We start from the raw sequence: 5,777 nt of genomic DNA on the forward strand, positions 1-5,777 counted from the left end.
AATTAGTCTTTCCTAGGGATGAATGACCCAATTGGTTACAGAGTACAAAGTGGTCAGCACTAACACAACAAAATAACAAAAATGAACACACTTAGGTTATATTCATGTTTTTCCCTGCCTCTCAATTAAAGAAGGGCAGTCCACAGAAGGGGTTATAGGGAGGGAACATGGGAGGGCTTGGAGGGAGGAGAGGAAAGGGGTAAATTATGTAATTATATGTTAATTAGAAATGGAAAAAAATAATAAAAGAAAGGAAACTGGTCATAGGAATAATGGATACATAGGTGAAAAAATGGAGTCAAACTCAGTCTGAGGATATTTAGCTCAATAGACGAATCTTTACATATGTTTATGAGATCTGGAGTTTGATCCTTAGCACTATATAAAACATCAACAAATGACCAGAAAAATGAAGAAAAAAAAGTAAACAAAAAACCATCAGGTTCACTATAACTAACCACTGGTTCTCAGGAGTAAATCACTACTAACCATATGGCTTTATTTTCTTTTGTTTGACATTACTAGTTTCAGATAGAATGCAACTAGGAACTCAGATTATATAGCTTTTCCTCATGCAAACCTTAATTTGCTAATTCATCAGGTATATGCTTTTCCTTTTCTATATGGATGTAGTTGGAGTGTTCTCCATTCCTGTTTGGGCCCACAGCTGCTCAGACCCAAGTAAACACACAGAGACTTATATTACTTATAAACCGTATGGCCATGGCAGGCTTCTTGCTATCTAGTTCTTATATCTTAAATTGACCCATTTTTATTAATTTATAAGTTGCCACATGGCTTGTGGCTTACTGGTACTTTACATCTTGATTCTCATGGTAGTAGTGGCTGGCAGTGTCTCCTGACCCAGCCTTCCAATTTTCTCCTTCCTCTCTCTCTAGTTGGAATGTACCGCCTAAACTTATTCTGCCTCATTATTGTCCAAACAGCATTATTTATCAACCAATCAGAGCAAGACATATTCACAGCAAACAGAACAACATCCCACAGCACTAGTAGAACAGGACCCCTCTCTGAAAAGAAGTTTGGAAATCCTGGGGAGAAACTAATTAAGAAGAAGTGGAATCTTTATGAGCTGCCCAAATTTGAGAAGAATTTTTATCATTAACACCCTGATTTGGCAGGCCACCCATCTCTCCTCATTTTTCTGCTAAGTTCATCATATTTTCTTCTGGTTTCAACAAAAACAATGGTTTTATTCTCCTTCTCACTCAGGATCTCTTCCATTAGATGAATAAGTTTTTCATCCTTTTCTACATCATGACTCATGTCCACAATCTCAAGAATGTTATGGTTTGCACTCAGTTCTAGTGTACCAATATTGATATGAATATAGTCATTCAGGAAATCTTCAGCAAGCTGTCTTACTTCTTTTGGCCAAGTTGCACCCCACATTAGGGTTTGTCTATTAGGTCTTATTTGATCCATAATTTTCCATTTTGGGGGTTCAAGTCCCATATCAAGCATTCTATCAACTTCATCAGGGACAAGGTAAGTTGTAATTCTCAGGTTGGTTTTCCCACACTCTAAAAAGTCAATCAGTCTTCCAGGTGTTGCAATACAGATTTCTACACCTCTTTCCTAATCTGTGGTCCCTTGGTAGCACCACCATAGATCCAAGTAGACTTCAAGTGACAAGCACTACAGTATTCAGCAGTGACTTGCTGTACTTGCTAGGCCAGTTCTCAAGTTGGTTTCAGCACCAAGCAAATAGGCCCATCACCCCTCTCTAGGAATGACTGATGATTTATGTGGCCTACACGCTGCTTTGATAGAAGCATAGACCCACTGCTTCTGAAAGTTGATGGTACATATGGAAGATAAGACAAATTAAGTAAATAAATTAATAACCACTGGGTATATTTTTTGTGAACAGCACTTTTTTCTAACTCCTTTATCCATATGAGAATTGTTTACACTTAATAATATTCTATATCATATTTTTTCTACTAATAGGATCTCATTTTTATTTACTACTGGACTTTATACACACACATGTACACATAGACACAACTATTAGAAAATTATTAATGCTTCCATTTTATAAACAAAATAGGTGATGCACCAAATGTAGGACACCTAAGAACTTCCCAGTTAATATGTATAAAAGATAACCCTTAATATGACACTAATTCAGATTTCAAGGAACACAATCTACTGCAGAGGTTATATAATTCTCTAAACAAACAAAATGCCAAAAGTGTATGTTTCAGTTTAATGGAAAGAATGAGAAAAAAAATGATACATGTCTGGTCAGCAAAGCAACTAGATAACATTGACTTCTCAGCATGCTGCTTTTAGTAAGCAATATATTATTTTTATTAAGATGATTATTGTCACCTTTTCTTTTCCTCCAAGTACAAGGCATAAAGGAGAATGTAGAGCCTTTCACTAGGCTTATGTAGTAAATGGAATCTGATACTCATGGTTTTTCTTAACAGAATCATAAATAATTTAAACACAAATGGCAATTGTTACAAAAATCTCTCATATAACAACCTATTCATAGTTCTCAAAGTCAATTACCATTTTAGGCAAGGTTTATCAGAATATAAAACTAAAACAAAAGAAGAAAATATTTCTTTATTTTTAATTCAGGCAGATACTAAAAGCCAGATGCTCTGTGACATAGTCTCCACTTTATAACTAGCTACAGAAAGTAACTGGAGTCAATGGATAAATGTGGGACTATAAAGTTACCTCATTATTATATTCCTATACTTACTAACACAGATAATTTTTGCTTCTTAAAGAATTTAAAATTTTTAAATGAGGCTTTAATCTGGAAGTGAGATTTTCTGGAAGAGGTATATAACACAATATTCAGAGGTAGGAATATCTGACCATTGTATGATCTAGAGTTAAAAATATATTACTTTTTGCCATTGACTATTGAGAATATTCATTAGAATTTCATGATAAAATATATGTAATGGAGTATTTGCATCATTCCTTCCCACTCAGGTGGTAAGAGTATTAAAAATCTTCATATATTTTCTTCTTAGAATCTATAATCAAATAAAAAACATTATGACATTCATAAAGTAATATTTACTTCTCAGTTCTGTCAGTGGAAAAAATAAAACACACACACACACACACACACACACACACACACACACACACACCCCAAAAATAACAAGAAAACCACCAAAAAACAGATGAATCATTATACACTAAATGTGAAAGCACTGACCTGATCATATCTGAGTGATTAATTACCCCTGTCTAATCTGCATTTCCATTCAATATCACAGTAGAAAATATCCTTAGCACATAAAGTCTCACGTCTATATAATCTTTTGATGGAAAGAACAAGGTAAAGGTGGTTTATTAGCAAGTTAAAGTGACAGTGTCTCATTTGACAACCTTGCATTGTAATGAATTAAGTATATAATGACAAAGTGCAAAGAAATGCTAGGATCCTAGTGATTGAAACTGACTTGTATTTAGCTTTGAATTCTGGCACAATACAAAAGAGTCTGACTTGACTATTGATTGACTATCAAGATAAATGGTTCTGGGGTTCCTATGGCAAGAAGTACTAATACCATTAAATGCACATTAAAAGTCAACATTTTCTAGAAAATTTAGTTAAGAATAAGTTCCACATAAGTTTTATGAAACATGTAGTATTATATAAATTACTTTATCAATGTTTTACTTTTTAAATACTTTGTTTTGATTTTGAGATGGAGTCTTGTGATATCTTTTATTTTGGTTTCAGACTGATAGGTTCAAGTAATGTTCCTACTCTAGTATACTGAACAACTAAGTATTAGCATGATCCATTCCATGGGACTTAAAACACGTTTTTTGAATTTTCTGACTTAAAATTTCCTTTGTTTTATAAGAAAAATAATCATCCCAGAGTGTCTTGTACATTTCTCATACGATATATTTATGGTTTAAATGTGTTTCTCAAAAACTTGCGTGTTGAACACTTAATTCACAAGTTAGTGAGATAATGTTTCTTCAGGGTAGATGTTTTCTAATACTTAGCGATATCTGAACATTGTGTATCTGAGCTTAATCATGGAACTTTTGACTTTAGAGGAAGAGTGGAGAACTGATATGTCACACTTCCATTATTTGCCCAAATGATGTCTTCACTGTGTTTTGCTGTATAAAGTTCTTCACCATATGTAGATTCTATTTCAAGAATTAATTTCAGCACTTGACTCAGAAGTAGGATACAATAACATAAAACAATAATTATATATATATAATATATAATATATATAATTTTAATCTTTATTGTCAATTTCATACATGTATGCATTAACTCCAGTACATTTTCTTCAACTCTCATTCATGCTCTATCCCACTGAAACTCTTTTTTCTTCCAAAAAAACTACCTCCAACTTAGATGTCTTTTGTTTATACCCACTGAGTTTTATCAATGTTGCATAATACAGGAATACCAGAGCATGACAGGTAGATTATTTATCGGAACACAGCACATTGGTGGTTACATAACTGCTCCCCATAACCACTAACATCTATTTCATGACCAGAATATATTGTTGTATATGGTTCCTCTCCATTCTCTTATTCTTACATTATTTTCACAGCCTGTACTACAATTTTTCATGAGCCTTTGGAGAGTGGAGTGGTAGATGATATAGAGGTACTGAGTAAGGACAAGTAGTCCACAGGCACTTATTCTTCATATTAAGATAACCTGTGAGTCTCTGCATTAACTCTTGCAAAATGCTGAAAGAAACTTCACGATATAAGCTGTAAGCACCACTAATCTATGGTTATAAACATCAATATTGAGAAGATAGTTTTTAACCATGTCCATTTAGCAAAGCAAGTCATGAGTTCTTCAATAGTGGTTATCACCTCCTCAAACATGGATTCTTACATCATGCTTCTCATGGTGGCTGGCTGCCTCTCTCTCTCTCTCCACCTTCCTATTCCCCCAATTCTCCTCTCTGCTAGTTCCACCTATACTTCCTGCCTGGCTACTGGCCAATCAGCATTTTATTTATCAATCAATCACAGCAATACATTCACAGCATAGAGAACATCCCACAGCAAGGAATGACCCAATAGAGACTTCCAATTTAGACACAATTTAGCATGATTACAGGTTTACAATATCATGCATGATCTCCCTCCACAATAGGTTGCATAAAATAATATTTGTCTTGAGAAATAACAAAGTATATCAACATATATAAATATAAAAGTGGCATAATGACATCCATTACCTTGCATATTTACTTGTGTTGTTGGCCAAGGAGGTCCCATGAATATCCCTTAAACAGTCCAGACTGACATTAGGACACAGAGTCACTCTCTGAAACCTGACAGTTGGACCCAATTGCTAAAAAAAACATCCACAAAGCTCATTAAATGTAGAAAGGTTGAGTTGGCACTTGCATGGAGCCTTATCCCTACTTTCTAGTATCTTTGTCACAGGAAGGTACTCTGCAGGATATAAGATAAGAAACCTGGATACCAATCCAGTCACAAAACCCTCAATCTATAATATGCCCTGCTTTCAAGATGTGATTGGTGGGACAATGGTAGTACAGAACATGTGGGAGTGGCCAACCAACATCTGGTTTAACTTGAGGTCGAAATTACAAAAGGGAGTCCATACCCTACACTTGATGGCCAGGAACAAGACACTGGATAGCCCCGAGACCTAGTGGAGAACCAGCCATGACTGGGAAAAATCAATGATATGATTCCAGATGATTGTTTGCTATACTCATAGATAGATATCTTGTCTAGTCATCATCACA

General features: G+C 34.7%; 1 pseudogene; it reads right to left on the reverse strand.

The window, feature by feature from the left end:
* Nucleotides 1-1,122: 1,122 nt before the first annotated feature.
* On the reverse strand, nucleotides 1,123-1,799 carry LOC128117625 (probable ATP-dependent RNA helicase DDX5; annotated as a pseudogene).
* Nucleotides 1,800-5,777: the final 3,978 nt, after the last annotated feature.

The sequence above is a fragment of the Peromyscus californicus genome, unplaced genomic scaffold (assembly GCF_007827085.1).
Source record: "Peromyscus californicus insignis strain IS unplaced genomic scaffold, ASM782708v3 Scaffold_10__1_contigs__length_136768540, whole genome shotgun sequence".
NCBI lineage: Eukaryota > Metazoa > Chordata > Mammalia > Rodentia > Cricetidae > Peromyscus > Peromyscus californicus.